This window comes from Hyla sarda, chromosome 1, assembly GCF_029499605.1.
Source record: "Hyla sarda isolate aHylSar1 chromosome 1, aHylSar1.hap1, whole genome shotgun sequence".
Lineage (NCBI taxonomy): Eukaryota > Metazoa > Chordata > Amphibia > Anura > Hylidae > Hyla > Hyla sarda.
The window spans coordinates 609,039,304-609,057,521 of record NC_079189.1 but is presented as its reverse complement, the minus strand read 5'-3'; the positions used below and the strand labels follow the sequence as shown (position 1 = coordinate 609,057,521).

At 39.9% G+C, this 18,218-nt stretch overlaps 1 protein-coding gene across 5 annotated transcripts in view; it reads right to left on the bottom strand.

Moving 5' to 3' along the window:
- The window catches only part of LOC130298005 (zinc finger protein 436-like), a 30,622-nt gene extending 17,071 nt beyond the window's left edge, over window positions 1-13,551 (bottom strand). For 3 of the 5 annotated variants that reach the window (XR_008849732.1, XM_056550887.1, XM_056550907.1), the window contains exon 1: window positions 13,474-13,551. The gene's annotated coding sequence lies outside the window, so the exon portion shown is untranslated. Of the gene's footprint in view, window positions 1-12,881; window positions 12,946-13,473 lie in introns of those variants that run through there. The other 2 variants (XM_056550895.1, XM_056550900.1) reach the window with 2 other exon arrangements.
- Between the last annotated feature and the right edge of the window lie 4,667 nt (window positions 13,552-18,218).

The window sequence follows — 18,218 nt, the reverse complement described above, 5'->3', positions numbered from 1 at the left end:
CTTAAGGACCAGGCCATTTTACACCTTAGGACCAGAGCGTTTTTTGCACATCTGACCACTGTCACTTTAAACATTAATAACTCTGGAATGCTTTTAGTTATCAATCTGATTCCGAGATTGTTTTTTCATGACATATTCTACTTTAACTTAGTGGTAAAATTTTGTGGTAACTTGCATTCTTTCTTGGTGAAAAATCCCCAAATTTGATGAAAAATTTGAAAATTTTGCATTTTTCTAACTTTGAAGCTTTCTGCTTGTAAGGAAAATGGATATTCAAAATATATATTTTTTTTAATTCACATTTCCAATATGTCTACTTTATGTTTTCATCATAAAATTGACGAGTTTTTACTTTTGGAAGACACCAGAGGGCTTCAAAGTTCAGCAGCACTTTTCCAATTTTTCACAAAATTTGGAACCTCGCTTTTTTTCAGAGACCAGTTCAGGTTTGAAGTGGATTTGAAGGGTCTTCCCATTAGAAATACCCCACAAATGACCCCATTATAAAAACTACACCCCCCAAAGTATTCAAAATGACAATCAGTAAGTGTTTTAACCCTTTAGGTGTTTCACAGGAATAGCAGCAAAGTGAAGGAGAAAATTCGCAATCTTTATTTTTTACACTCGCATGTTCTGGTAAACCCAATTTTTTAATTTTTACAAGGGGTAAAAGGAGAAAATGTATACTTGTATTTGTAGCCCAATTTCTATGTAAAGTGTTCGGCGGGCGCAGTAGAGGGCTCAGAAGCGAAGGAGCGACAAGGGGATTTTGGAGAGTACGTTTTTCAGAAATGGTTTTTGGGGGGCATGTTGCATTTAGGAAGCCCCTATGGTGCCAGAACAGCAAAATAACCCACATGGCATACCATTTTGGAAACTAGACCCCTTGGGGAACGTAACAAGGAATAAAGTGAGCCTTAATACCCCACAGGTGTTTCACGACTTTTGCATATGTAAAAAAAAAAATTTTTTTTCACTAAAATGTGTGTTTTCCCCCAAATTTCACATTTTTGCAAGGGTTAATAGCAGAAAATACCCCCCAAAATTTGTAACCCCATCTCTTCTAAGTATGGAGGCACCCCATAAGTTGGCCTGAAGTGCATTACGGGCGAACTACAATGCTCCGAAGAGAAGGAGTGATATTTGACTTTTTGAGAGCAAATTTTGCTCGGGGGGCATGTCGCATTTAGGAAGCCCCTATGGTGCCACAACAGCAAAAAATACCCACATTGCGTACCATTTTGGAAACTAGACCCCTTGAGGAACGTAACAAGGAATAAAGTGAGCATTAATACCCCACACGGGTTTCACGACTTTTGCATATGTAAAAAAAAATATGGACCTGAAGTGGACCTGAAGTGCATTACAGGCGAACTACAATGCTCAGAAGAGGAGGAGCACCATTGAGCTTTTGGAAAGAGAATTCGTTTGGAATGGTAGTCAGGGGCCATGTGCATTTACAAAGCCCCCCGTGGTGCCAGAACAATGGACCCCCCCCACATGTGACCCCATTTTTGAAACTACACCCCTCACAGAATTTAATAAGTGAGCATTTACTGGCATTTGACAGATCTTTGGAACAGTGGGCTGTGCAAATGGAAAATTAAATTTTTCATTTTCACGGATCACTGTTCCAAAAATCTGTCAGACACCTGTGGGGCGTAAATGCTCACTGTACCCCTTATTACATAACATGAGGGGTGTAGTTTCCAAAATGGGGTCACATATGGGGGGGGGGGTCCATTGTTCTGGCACTATGGGGGCTTTGTAAACACAAGTGGCCTTCAATTCCGGACAAATTTTCTCTTCAAAATCCCAATGGCGCTCCTTCTCTTCTGAGCATTGTAGTTCTCCCGCCGAGCACTTTACATCCACATATGGGGTATGCTCTTACTCAGAAGAAATTGGGTTACAAATTTTGGGGGGCTTTTTTTTATTTTCCCTTGTGAAAATGAAAAATTTAGGGTGACACCAGCATTTTAGTGAAAAAAATTTTTTTTTTCATTTTCCCATCCAACTTTAATGAAAATTTGTCAAACACCTGTGGGGTGTTCAGGCTCACTATACCCCTTGTTACGTTCCGTGAGGGGTGTCGTTTCCAAAATGGGGTCACATGTGGGTATTTATTTTTTGGGGTTTATGTCAGAACCGCTGTAAAATCAGCCACCCCTGTGCAAATCACCAATTTAGGCCTCAAATGTACATGGTGCGCTCTCACTCCTGAGCCTTGTTGTGCGTCCGCAGAGCATTTTACGCCCACATATGGGGTATCTCCGTACTCAGGAGAAATTGCGTTACAAATTTTGGGGGTCTTTTTTTCCTTTTACCTCCCGTGAAAATAAAAAGTAAAGGACAACACCAGCATGTTAGTGTAAAAAAAATTTTTTTTTTTACACTAACAGGCTGGTGTAGACCCCAACTTTTCTTTTTCATAAGGGGTAAAAGGAAAAAAAGCCCCCAAAATTAGTAGTGCAATTTCTCCCGAGTACGGAGATACCCCATATGTGGCACTAAACTGTTTCCTTGAAATACGACAGGGCTCTGAAGTGAGAGAGCGCCATGCGCATTTGAGGACTAAATTAGGGATTGCACAGGGGTGGACAGAGGGGTATTCTACGCCAGTGATTCCCAAACAGGGTGTCTCCAGCTGTTGCTAAACTCCCAGCATGCCTGGACAGTTAGTGGATGTCCGGAAATGCTGGGAGTTGTTGTTTTGCAACAGCTGGAGGCTCTGTTTTGGAAACACTGCCGTACAATACGTTTTTTATTTTTTTGTTAGGGCGACCGTGTAAGGGGGTGTATATGTAGTGTTTTACTCTTTATTATGTGTAAGTGTAGTGTAGTGTAGTGTTTTTAGGGTACGTTCACACTGGCGGGTTTACAGTGAATTTACCGCTAGGAGTTTGCGCTGCGGTGAAAAATTTGCCACAGCTCATACTTGAAGCAGAAAACTTACTGTAAACCCGCCAGTGTGAATGTACCCTGTACGTTCACATGGGGGGGCAAACCTCCAGCTGTTTCAAAACTACAACTCCCAGCATGTACTGACAGACCGTGCATGCTGGGAGTTGTACTTTTGCAACAGCTGGAGGCACACTGGTTGGAAAACCTTCAGTTAGGTTCTGTTACCTGACTCAGTATTTTCCAACCAGTGTACCTCCAGCTGTTGCAAAACTTCAACTCCCAGCATGTATTGATCGCTGAAAGGCATGCTGGGAGATGTAGTTATGCAACAGCTGGAGGGATCGCAACTACAACTCCCAGCATGCAGAGACAGCTGTTTGCTGTTTAGGCTTGCTGGGAGTTGCAGTTTTGCAACATTTGGAGAGCTATAGTTTAGAGACCACTGCACAGTGGTCTCCAAACTGTGGACCTCCAGATGTTGCAAAACTACAACTCCCAGCATGCCCAGACAGCAAACTGCTGTCTGGGCATGCTGGGAGTTGTAGTTTTGTAAGATCTGGAGGTGCACAGTATAGAGATCACTTTGCAGTGGTCTCAAACTGTAGACCTCCAGCTGTTGCAAAACTGCAACTCCCAGCAAGCCTAAACAGCTCTCTGGGCATGCTGGGAGTTGTAGTTTTGCAACATCTGGAGGGTTACAGTTTAGAGACCACTATAGTGGTCTCAGACTGTAGCCCTCCAGATGTTGCTAAGTAACTCACCGGCTTCCGTTGGATCCAGGGAGCTGCGTCGCGGTTCTCTTCTTCCGCCAATCGTCGCCCGCTGCTGCCGCTGATCGTCGCCTGCTGCCGTCGCCGATGGGTAAGTGGATCTTCGGCGCCGGTCCCTGTCGGTTTCCCCGTCCTGCCCCGCCTATTGTGGGAGGGCAGGACGGGGAAAACGAAAGTAAACCCCTCCGCCCCCGATCTGCTATTGGTGGTCGCGTCTAGACCACCAATAGCAGAGATAGGAGGGGTGGCAACCCTGCCACCTCACTCCTATAGCTACAGGGGGATCGTGGGTGTTTAGGACACCCGCGATCCCCCTTCTATTCCGGGTCTGCGGGTCACCATAGACCCGTATGATGCGGAATCGGCGCAAATCGCAAGTGTGAATTCACTTGCGATTTGCGCAGATCGCCGACATGGGGGGGGGGGGTCTAATAACCCCCCTGGGCATTTGCGCGGGGTGCCTGCTGATAGATATCAGCAGTCACCCCGGCCCGATCCCTGCCCGGCGCGCGGCGGGGACCGAAATTCCCACGGGCGTACAGGTACGCCCTTGGTCCTTAAGTACCAGGGAGCAAAGGCGTACCTGTTCGCCCTTGGTCCTTAAGGGGTTAAAGGGGTACTCCGGTGGAAACCTTTTTTTTTTTTTTTTTTTTTTTTTTTTTTTATGAACTGGTGCCAGAAAGTTAAACAGATTTGTAAATGACTTCTATTAAAAAAAATCTTTATCTTTCCAGTACTTATTAGCAGCTGTATGCTACAGAGGAAATTCTTAGATTTTCTAATTTCTTTTTTGTCTTGTCAACAGTGCTCTCTGCTGACACCTCTGTCCCTGTCAGGAACTGTCCAGACTAGCCTAGGTTTGCTATGAGGATTTTCTCCTGCTCTGGACAACACCTGATACGGGCATCAGGTGTCATCAGAGAGCACTGTGGACAAGATAAAAAAGAAAAGAATTTCCTCTGTAGCATACAGCTGCTAAAAAGTACTGGAAGGATAAAGATTTTTTAATAGAAGTAATTTACAAATCTGTTTAACTTTCTTGCACCAGTTGATTTAAAAAAAAGTTTTCCACTGGGCTACCCCTTTAACCACTTAAGGATACATGACGTTCTCATACGTCTCCATGTCTGAGTCCTTAAGGACACATGACGTATGAGAATGTCATGCGCTTTCCCGGCCCCCCGCAGCCATTAGGAGTGGAGCCGGTGCCCGATGCCTGCTGAAATCGTTCAGCAGGCATCGCGGCATATCGCCCAGGGGTTCATGATGACCCCCCATGTCGGCGATCACAGGGCACCGTTCGTCAATTCAGATGAGCGATGCGCTGCGATTCCGTTCCCCGCCCCGCCACTCTCCGGGCGGGGGTCGGAGCCGGATGTCTGCTGATTTAATTCAGCAGACATCCTGGCAGTGTGCCGGAGGAGGTCCGGCATTCTGCAGCGATTCCGCGTCATCAGGGTCACGTGTGACCCTGTGACCCGTATATAGATGGTGACTGGTGGTGTAATATACACCACCAATCACCATCCGTGCTGTACTGGGGGCTGGCATTGTGGCCACCCCCCTCAATACAGGTGATTGGGTGGCCAAAGTGGCCACACCAATCACAGTGTAATGGGAGGGGATGGTGGGGGCTGGGAGCATGTTGCTCCGTTCTGCCCGCCATTCCACAGAGATCTGGCAAGCAGGACGGAGCCCCGTGCAGCCCACCATCCCCTCAGTTAAAAAAAAGTGCCCCTTGCCCCCTTTCTGTGGCCCCTTGGCACAGAAATCACCCAGGGTTAGCTTTAGATTAGGTAGGGACAGGTTAGGGTTAAAAAAAAAGTTTTTTTTTTTGGCGTACCTCAGTGGGTGTCCGTGGGTCCGTAGCACCTTTAGCTGCGTGACCCCGGCCCTGCTGGGTCGCTGTGGTCTGCCGCCAGCCTTTTTTTGGGCGCAGATCTTTTTTTTTTCCTAAGCGTGTGTGCGGACCCTCTTAGTTATAAAAGAGCGGTCCGCCACAGTTTGTTAAAGCCCACCCGCCGCTCATCAGTCCCGTAGTACTGATCAGCATTTTTTTTTTGGTGCCGGCGCTTTTTTCCCCGCGTTTTCTAGCGCTTTTTTGCACCCATAGGCGGTCCGTGCCACCAGTAGCAGGCGTGTACTGTGTGTGCAGCGTGCCTCACCGCTGTCAGTGATTTATCACTGATCAGCGTTTTTTTTTATTGGTACTGGCACTTTTTCGGTTAACGCGTTTTTTTTTTGGCACCCATAGGCGGTCCGTGCCACCAGTAGCAGACGTGTACTGTGTGGAAGAACCGTACCTGTGTGTGCAGCCTGTACCACCGCTGTCAATGATTTTTCACTGATCAGAGGTTTTTTTTTGGTTCAGGCGGGTGCATTTTTTTCGGGGTAAAGCGTTTTTTTAATTACATTTTTCGTTTTTTTTTTTTGTGTGGGGGTCTGTGAACAAGCCACCAGCCACTGTTCTGGGCTGAGTGGCCGGACCCCCCACTGACTTCTGCGCCCCCTGCCGCCACAAGCGCTAATCAGTGTCCACACCACTGATTAGATAAACACTTTTTTTTTTTGGTGCAGAGTTTTCTTGGCGCTAGAAGTCCCCCTTTTTTTTTTTTTTTTAAAGTCCCCTTTTTATTTTATATTTTTTTCTGTTAGGGCTTGTTAGTTTAGTTAGGTTAGGGCGGGTTAGGGAGGTAGTCTCGCACCACACACAGCACATACACCAATAAAGTTTTCCCCCACACACACACACACCCGTATCCCCATTAGAGTAGGGAAATGGCCCGCAGAGTGTTTTCGGCGGAGGAGGCATATGACATAATTGCCTCTGACGATGAAGACCCCACCTTCCTTATTTCATCGTCCTCATCATCTAGTTCTGATGATGAGCCACCAAGGCGGTGAACTCGCCGCCGTGCGGCGCCGCAAACCTCCTTTGCCCTTGACCCTGTGCTCCATGCTAGTATGAGTCCCCCTGGCGCTCATACTAGTGAAGCCCCCCTGCCAAGGTCACTGGTACCTCGTACCGGAGAACTTGTCTGGACTCAGCCAGCGGACCATGAGCCCGTGATTCCTGAGTTTGTTGGCGACTCAGGAATCAAAATTAACATCGTCGGGTTCACTGAAAAGGACTTTTTCGGTCATTTTTTCAGTGACGACTTTGTTAATTTGATGGTTACACAGACAAATCTGTACGCCCAACAGTTCGTCGCCGCTAACCCGGGCTCACTTTTAGCTAGACCCGGCGGCTGGACTCCAGTCGATGCAGCCGAAATGAGGACCATTTGGGGCCTCGCGCTGCATATGGGTCTAGTTAAAAAACCCAGTGTCAGGCAATATTGGAGTGGGGACGTCTTTTACCAGACACCCCTCTACAGTATGGCCATGGCACGTTCCCGGTTCGAGGCCATTCGGAGATGTTTGCATTATGCTGATAATGCGGCATGTCCCCCCCGAACTGATCCCGCTGTATAAAATCAGGCCGGTCATCAATCACTTCAGGGCCAGAATTTGGGAGGCCTATGTCCCAGGGCGGGAGGTCTCTATTGATGAGTCGCTCATCGGCTTCAAGGGGAGACTCAGCTTCCGGCAATACATCCCGACCAAGCGAGCGCAGTATGGCGTGAAGATGTATAAACTTTGTGAGAGTACATCCGGGTACACTTGCAAGCTTATAGTGTATGAGGGATGAGATTCCCGTTTTGAACCCCCAGAATGTCCCCCCACTCTGGGTGTTAGCGGGAAAATCGTTTGGGGCCTTTTGCACCCATTGCTAGATAAAGGTTACCACCTTTACGTGGATAACTTTTAGACTAGTATCCCTCTCTTTTCATCCCTTGCCGCCAGATCCACGGTCGCTTGTGGGACAGTCCGGAAGAATCAAAGAGGCCTTCCGCCCCATAATTCCCTACATGCTCCTATCCCCCGGGGTGAGTCCCGTTCCTTTTCCCATGAGAACCTGTTGTTGGTCCGGTATAAGGACAAGAGGGATGTCCTTATGCTCACCACTAGTCATGGGAACTGCAGCACCCCTGTACCTGTGCGAGGTCCTCAAGCCCGATTGTATTCTGGACTACAATCGGTATATGGGGGGGGGGGGAGTTGATCTTTCTGATCAAGTCCTCAAACCATATAACCCCATGCGGAAAACACGTGTATGGTATAAAAAGGTTGTGGTCTACATGTACAACTCTTTTATACTGTACAAGTATGCTGGCAACACAGGGACATTCCTGCAGTTCCAAGAGGTAGTTCTAAAGGCCCTCATCTATGGTGACTGCCAAGGAGTGGGTCAGAGCACCTCTGGAACTTTAGGTCCCCGGATCGTCCGCGGCCAACACTTTCCAGGTGTGATCCCCAACACTGGAAGGTCGGGACGTACCCAGAAAAGATGCAGAGTGTGTCACAAGAAGAGGAGACGGAGGGACACCACCATTCAGTGTGACACTTTCCCTGATTATCCGGGCCTCTGCATAGGCTGCTTCAGGGAGTATCACACTTCCATGGAGTACTAAATTTTCCATCCTTTGCCCTAAATTTCATTCCCCAGAATTCGGCTCCAATGTACCAGTCCAGGGCACATTGTCTTCCAAATTTTATACCAAAATACCCTACCCCCAAAAAATCTAACCCAAAACCTCTTTCCCAATGCCCCTCATAATATCTTCGTGCCCCAAAAAATGGGTCATGGGACACATAGTCAACCGCATTGGAGGTTTGCAGTTGCCTCAAATGCGCAACGCTCTCTCCCCACCTGAGCGGGTTGCGCATTTGAGGTAACAGAATAGGGACGGCCCCACACATCCCCTTCCCAGAATGATGATTCAGAGTATAGGGTTTGGGGCGGGCATCATTTTTACTTTTGGCTGTACTCTGGGTCATCATTCTGGGAAAATAATTGGCATATCAGAAAAAATGCAATTTTCTTCCCCCCATAGTACACTTCATCCATTCCTGGAAAATGAATGAAGGCAACACCCGTTGGTTCCAAATCTCCACTTCACCCTATACACCTTCCCTAGGGGGTGTAGTTTGTAATAGGTTCACATGTGGGTGTTCCTTTCTTGTATTTTCCTCTGAATGTATGTAACTGTTAGGTCCGTAACAAACATCCGCCTCAAATGCGAAGAGTTCTCGCTGAGCTCTGTCGTATTTCCAGGCGACAATTCGGAGTCACATGTTAGTTGTTTCCAGAAAGATGAAGCATAGGTTGAAAATTGCAATTTTCAAAAGCTTCATCCATTCCTGGAAAATAAATTTAGGAAACACCTGTGCGTTAAAAATTTCCTCTTTACCCCTATACCCATTCCTCAGGGTGGGTACTTTCTGTAATGCTGAATCGGGAGAAATTGGACTTCAAATTTTGGGGGGAATTTTCTGCTATTACCCTTTTAAAAATGTAAATTTTTTGGGAAAACAAGCATTTTATGCAAATTTTTTTTTAATTTTTTTACATGTGCAAAAGTCATGAAACACCTGTGGGGGGATTAAGGCTCACTTAATTCCTTGTTACGTTCCCCGAGGGGTCTAGTTTCCAAAATGGTATGCAATGTGTTTTTTTTGCTGTTCTGGCACCATAGGGGCTTCCTAAATGTGACATGCCCCCCAAAAACCATTTCAGAAAAATGTTCTCTCCAAAATCCCCTTGTCGCTCCTTCCCTTCTGAGCCCTCTACTGCGCCCGCCGAACAATTTACATAGACATATGAGGTATGTGCTTACTCGAGAGAAATTGGGCTACAAATACAAGTAAACATTTTCTCCTTTTACCACTTGCAAAAATTCAAAAATTGGGTCTACAAGAACATGCGAGTGTAAAAAATGAAGATTTTGAATTCTCTCTTTCACTTTGCTGCTATTCCTGTGAAACACCTAAAGGGTTAACACACTTACTGAATGTAATTTTGAATACTAAATACTAAATTTTACTAAAAAAAAGAATACATAAGCAAACATTGATAAATGTCCCTCAATGAGGGACATTTATCAATGTTTGCTTATGTATTCTTTCTTTTAGTAATTTTTTCCTTACTTTTTTTTTGCTTATGTGTGACGTATTTATCAACTGGTTTCCGCCTGTTGATAATTTTCTTTCTCGTAAGCAATTTTTCCTTTATTACTTTGGTAGTAGCTTTTTCTGCTCCATGTTTGAGCTGGAGTAAATTTAGTCAATTTTTAACGCTGTTGCGACTTTTTTTTGCGCAGTTGCGACTGTCGCAGTTAATAAATACCTGACTACCCGTAGTCCATTTTAAAATTATTACTACATTGTAAATTTTAGGAAAACTTGCTTTTCTCGCTTTCCAGTCAAAATGTTGCACGAAAAATCGTGTAGTCGCAGTTGAGACAATTTTGCGACAATTATAGTAAAGAAAACCTGACTAAACCCGTTGATAAATGTCCATAAATATGATTAAAATGATACGCATGATTATACACTTTTCTATTACTGTTGCGCTTAAAAAAAAATCGCGAACTTTTTAACCAAATTAGTACGTTTAAAATCCCCCTATTTTGAAGACCTATAACTTTTCCATTTTTCCGTATAAGCGGCGGTATGAGGGCTCATTTTTTGCCCCGTGATCTGTACTTATTAATACCATATTTACTTATACAAAACTTTTATTACATTTTTTATGAAATTTTTTTTAAATACATTTTTTTTTTATAAAAAAGACGCTATTTTGGACTTTTTTTTTACGTTCACGACGTTCACCGTACGGGATCATTTACATTTTATTTTAATAGTTCGGATATTTACGCACGCGGCGATACCAAATATGTATATAAAATAATTTTTTTTACACTTTTTGGGGGTAAAATAGGGAAAATGGGACAATTTACGTTTTTATTGGGGGAGGGGGTTTTTCACATTTTTTTCACTTTATTTTTTTACTTTTATTTTTACACTCTTATAGTCCCCATAGGGGACTATTTATAGCAACCGTTCGATTGCTAATGCTGTTCAGTGCTATGTATAGGACACAGCACTGATCAGCTTTATCGGTCATCTTCTGCTCTGGTCTGGTCTGCGGGAAGGCAGATCAGAGCAGAAGACTCCCAGAAGGAAGCGGAGCCAGGTGAGGGGACCTCCGTCTGCCGTGCAGGATGATCGGATCGCCGCGGCAGCGATTCGGGCGATCTGATCATCCTGTTAAGTGACCGCGATGCTGCAGATGCTGTGATCTGTATTGATCACGGCATCTGAGGGGTTAATGGCGGACATCCGCGGGATCGCGTGTGACCGCCATTACCGGCGGGTCCCTGGCTGCGATCCACAGCCGGGACCTGCCGCGCATGAGGACTGCATCGCTCCGATGCCCGCGGTTATGCTCAGGACGTAAATGTACGTCCTGGTGAGTTAAGTACCACATCACCAGGACGTACATTTACGTCCAAAATTTTAAGCAGAAAAGATCGGCCAAAATGTTGAAATCTGACTGGAAATAGAGATGGCGCCATAAGGGATATACTGCAGGATTCTGACAATCAAACTTACGTGTAAATATATTCCATACAGATTTCAGAGACCATGGGAGGCCACAAATCTTCACCTGTTTGGAGCCCCACCTGGAGGATGCCTCTTGTGTACGCTAGTCCTGATGAGGAAGAAGGGGCTACACCGCAACAATCCTTCAGGTTAGGGTTAGGAGACTATGGCGCAGTAAATTATTCCCAGTTTCTAACTTCCATGTCAGGGAAATCCCCCCCGGAGATGATCTATTTCACACTCAGAGACCAGTGAAAACAAGCATTTCCTCCAGCTCATTCGGGTTTTTCGGGATCACCGCGGTTTCTCGATCAGTTTAGAGGACAATGGGAGGGTCCTTACCTGCCTCCTCACTGTCCGATCTCTTCAGCGATGCTCCAGCCTGATGAGCCGAGCGCAGATAACACTGATCAATGCTATGTAAAATGATTGATGTCACTACAAAGTAAAATTGGTGGCGCATAAAACAAGCGCTTATATAGATCAGTAGGTGAAAAACTGAAAGCGTTAGGATTTTTAGAAGGTGAGGAGGAAAAAACAAAAGTGCAAAAACCCCGAGTCCTTAAGGGTTAAAATTGTCCTCTTCTTACCCCTATAACTTTTTTTTACTTTACGGGGCTGTGTAAGAATCATTTTTTGCGCCATGATCTGTAATTGTTATCGGTACCGCTTTCAATGGGACTTTTCGCTCACTTTTTTATTTGGTACATGAAGTGACCAAAAATACGCAATTCAGGTATTTGACATTATTTTTATGTTTCTGCCCTTGTCCGTGCGGTTTCTTTAACATTATATGTTATTAGTTCAGACACTTACACACGCGGCGATACTACAGTTGTATTTGTGTTTATATTATTTTATTTAAAAAATGGGGAAAGGGGGGTATCAACTTTAATTAGGGGAGGGGCTTATTCACTTATTAACTTTAATTTTTTTAGTCCCCATTGGACAGTGTGTGTGTCTCCAGCTGTTGCAAAACGACACCTCCCAGCATACCTTTGGCTGTCCGGACATGCTGGGAGTTGTAGTTTTACAACAGCAGGAGACACACTATTTGTAAACCACTGCACTATGGGGACTATTACAATTTTGGCCGCACATTTTTTGCAAAGGAATAATCGACATAATACAGAACAAAAAAACTGCAATGTGATTGTGATATATTGTGCAGCCCTAAGATATGTATATATACACATTATATACTATATATACACATTATATACTATACACACATTATATACTATACATACACATTATATACTATATATACACATTATATACTATACATACACATTATATACTATACACACATTATATACTATACATACACATTATATACTATACATACACATTATATACTATATATACACATTATATACTATACACACATTATATACTATACATACACATTATATACTATACACACATTATATACTATACATACACATTATATACTATATATACACATTATATACTATACACACACATCTATATACTATATATACACATTATATACTATACACACACATCTATATACTATACACATTATATACTATACACATACACATTATATATATTATACAGACACATACATACATATATGTACTCGCACACACATGTTATATATATATATATATATATACACACACACATATACATAGAGGACATAGTTTTATATTAGAGGGTAAAGGTTTATGCAGTAATATGAGGAAGTATTACTTTACAGAGAGTAGTGGATGCATGGAATAGCCTTCCTGCAGAAGTGGTCGCTGCAAATACAGAGAAGGAGTTTAAACATGCATGGGATAAGCATAAGGCTATCCTTCATATAAGAGAGGAATAGGAATAAGTCTATCCTTCATATAAGATAGGGATAAGTATAAGACTATCCTTCATATAAGATAGGGATAGGCATAAGGCTATCCTTCATATAAGATAGGGATAGGCATAAGTCTATCCTTCATATAAGATAGGGATAGGTATAAGGCTATCCTTCATATAAGATAGGGATAGGTATAAGGCTATCCTTCATATAAGATAGGGATAGGTATAAGGCTATCCTTCATATAAGATAGGGATAGGTATAAGGCTATCCTTCATATAAGATAGGGATAGGTATAAGGCTATCCTGAATATAAGATAGGGATAGGTATAAGGCTATCCTTCATATAAGATAGGGATAGGTATAAGGCTATCCTGAATATAAGATAGGGACTATTAATAGTATTCAGAATATTGGGCATTCTATATGGACCAAATGGTTCTTATCTGGCGACAAATTCAATGTTTCTATGTAGATATATCCACATACCTCCACACACAGAGCAGTACAGGAACCATGTGTGTAAAGGACCTGCGATGATGTCACAGTCAGGTGATCAGTCAAATGGAGGAGGAGTCACATGATCAGGGGCTGCTGCTCTAGGCTCATCTTGCAGTATAGACATAATAAATAACACCTAGCACAGTAATTATATATAACATAATACAACATATAATTCCACAATACTCACATATGTCTGGATAAAATCGAGATAAATGAGTAAATCCGTATAATAGTCTATATGTCAGAGGACGGTGACTGTAGGTGTCTGTATTATAGTATATACATGTATTATAGTATTATAGTGTATACATGTATTATAGTATTATAGTATATACATGTATTATAGTATTATAGTATATACATGTATTATAGTATTATAGTATATACATGTATTATAGTATTATAGTATATACATGTATTATAGTATTATAGCATATACATGTATTATAGTGTTATAGTATATACATGTATTATAGTATTATAGTGTATACATGTATTATAGTATATACATGTATTATAGTATTATAGTGTATACATGTATTATAGTATATACATGTATTATAGTATTATAGTATATACATGTATTATAGTATTATAGTATATACATGTATTATAGTATTATAGTATATACATGTATTATAGTATTATAGTATATACATGTATTATAGTATTATAGTATATACATGTATTATAGTATTATAGTATATACATGTATTATAGTATTATAGCATATACATGTATTATAGTGTTATAGCATATACATGTATTATAGTATTATAGGATATACATGTATTATAGTATTATAGCATATACATGTATTATAGTATTATAGCATATACATGTATTATAGTATTATAGGATATACATGTATTATAGTATTATAGTGTATACATGTATTATAGTATATACATGTATTATAGTATTATAGTATATACATGTATTATAGTATTATAGTATATACATGTATTATAGTATATACATGTATTATAGTATTATAGTATATACATGTATTATAGTATTATAGCATATACATGTATTATAGTATATACATGTATTATAGTATTATAGTATATACATGTATTATAGTATTATAGTGTATACATGTATTATAGTATTATAGTATATACATGTATTATAGTATTATAGTATATACATGTATTATAGTATTATAGTATATACATGTATTATAGTATTATAGTGTATACATGTATTATAGTATTATAGTATATACATGTATTATAGTATTATAGTATATACATGTATTATAGTATTATAGTATATACATGTATTATAGTATTATAGTGTATACATGTATTATAGTATATACATGTATTATAGTATTATAGTATATACATGTATTATAGTATTATAGTATATACATGTATTATAGTATATACATGTATTATAGTATTATAGTATATACGTGTATTATAGTATTATAGCATGTACATGTGTTATAGTATTATAGTATGTACATGTATTATAGTATTATAGTATGTACATGTATTATAGTATTATAGTATATACATGTATTATAGTATATACATGTATTATAGTATTATAGTATATACATGTATTATAGTATTATAGTATATACATGTATTATAGTATTATAGTATGTACATGTATTATAGTATTATAGTATGTACATGTATTATAGTATTATAGTATGTACATGTATTATAGTATTATAGTATATACATGTATTATAGTATTATAGTATATACAGGTATTATAGTATTATAGTATATACATGTATTATAGTATTATAGTATATACATGTATTATAGTATTATAGCATATACATGTATTATAGTATTATAGTATATACATGTATTATAGTATTATAGTGTATACATGTATTATAGTATTATAGTATATACATGTATTATAGTATTATAGTATATACATGTATTATAGTATTATAGTATATACATGTATTATAGTATTATAGTATATACATGTATTATAGTATATACATGTATTATAGTGTATACATGTATTATAGTATTATAGTATATACATGTATTATAGTATATACATGTATTATAGTATTATAGTATATACATGTATTATAGTATTATAGTATATACATGTATTATAGTATTATAGTATATACATGTATTATAGTGTATACATGTATTATAGTATTATAGTATATACATGTATTATAGTGTATACATGTATTATAGTATTATAGTATATACATGTATTATAGTGTATACATGTATTATAGTATTATAGTATATACATGTATTATAGTATATACATGTATTATAGTATTATAGTATATACATGTATTATAGTATTATAGTATATACATGTATTATAGTATTATAGTATATACATGTATTATAGTATTATAGTATATACATGTATTATAGTATTATAGTATATACATGTATTATAGTATTATAGTATATACATGTATTATAGTATTATAGTATATACATGTATTATAGTATATACATGTATTATAGTATTATAGTATATACATGTATTATAGTATATACATGTATTATAGTATATACATGTATTATAGTGTATACATGTATTATAGTATATACATGTATTATAGTATTATAGGATATACATGTATTATAGTATTATAGTATATACATGTATTATAGTATTATAGTATATACATGTATTATAGTATTATAGTATATACATGTATTATAGTATTATAGTATATACATGTATTATAGTATATACATGTATTATAGTGTATACATGTATTATAGTATTATAGTATATACATGTATTATAGTATATACATGTATTATAGTATTATAGTATATACATGTATTATAGTATTATAGTATATACATATATTATAGTATTATAGTATATACATGTATTATAGTATTATAGTATATACATGTATTATAGTATATACATGTATTATAGTGTATACATGTATTATAGTATTATAGTATATACATGTATTATAGTGTATATACATGTATTATAGTATTATAGTATATACATGTATTATAGTATTATAGTATATACATGTATTATAGTATTATAGTATATACATGTATTATAGTATTATAGTATATACATGTATTATAGTATTATAGTATATACATGTATTATAGTATTATAGCATATACATGTATTATAGTATTATAGTATATACATGTATTATAGTATTATAGTATATACATGTATTATAGTGTATATGTCAGAGGACGGTGACTGTAGGTGTCTATGTGGATAAGATGATGTATGGACACCGACAATAACAGGACAAAATACACTAAATGTCTGTATTATAGTATATACATGTATTATAGTATTATAGTATATACATGTATTATAGTATTATAGTATATACATGTATTATTGTATTATAGTATATACCTGTATTATAGTATTATAGTATATACATGTATTATAGTATATACATGTATTATAGTATTATAGTATATACATGTATTATAGTATTATAGTATATACGTGTATTATAGTATTATAGTATATACATGCATTATAGTATTATAGTATATACATGTATTATAGTATTATAGTGTATACATGTATTATAGTATTATAGTATGTACATGTATTATAGTATTATAGTAAATACATGTATTATAGTTGTTACGCCTAGCGCTCCGGGTCCCCGCTCCTCCCCGGAGCGCTCACGGCGTCTTTCTCCCTGCAGCTCCCCGGTCAGTCCCGCTGACCGGGAGCGCTGCTCTGTCATGGCCGTTGGGGATGCGATTCGCACAGCGGGACGCGCCCGCTCGCGAATCGCATCCCAGGTCACTTACCCGTTCCCGTCCCCTGCTGTCATGTGCTGGCGCGCGCGGCTCCGCTCTCTAGGGCGCGCGCGCGCCAGCTCCCTGAGACTTAAAGGGCCAGTGCACCAATGATTGGTGTCTGGCCCAATTAGCTTAATTGGCTCCCACCTGGTCCCTGACTATATCTAACCTCCTCCCATGCACTTCCCTGCCGGATCTTGTTGCCCTTGTGCCTAGTGAAAGCGTTTTGTGTGTTTAAACCCTGTGTACCAGAACTTCTGCTATCTCCCCTGACTACGAACCTTGCCGCCTGCCCCCGACCTTCTGCTACGTCCGACTTTGCTTCTGCCTACTCCCTTGTACCTCGCCTATCTTCAGCAGCCAGAGAGGTGAGCCGTTGCTAGTGGATACGACCTGGTCACTACCGCCGCAGCAAGACCATCCCGCTTTGCGGCGGGCTCTGGTGAAAACCAGTAGTGTCTTAGAACCGGTCCACTAGCACGGTCCTCGCTATCCCTCTCTGGCACAGAGGATCCACCTCCTGCCAGCCGGCATCGTGACAGTAGATCCGGCCATGGATCCCGCTGAAGTTCCTCTGCCAGTTGTCGCTGACCTCCCTACGCTGGTCGCCCAGCAAGCTCGTCAGATCGCCCAGCAGTCGCAACAGATAGCGCAACAAGATCACCAGCTGTCGTACTCCACCATGACACAGCAACTCCAGTCACAACTACAGCAAGTACAGTCGCAGCTACAGCAGCAACAACCATCTCCTCCGCCAGCTCCAGCACCCCTTCCGCAGCGAGTGGCCGCTCCTAGCCTCCGCCTGTCCTTGCCGGACAAATTTAATGGGGACTCTAAGTTTTGCCGTGGCTTTCTTTCGCAATGTTCCTTGCACTTGGAGATGATGTCGGATCAGTTTCCTACTGAAAGGTCTAAGGTGGCTTTCGTAGTCAGCCTTCTGTCTGGAAAGGCCCTGTC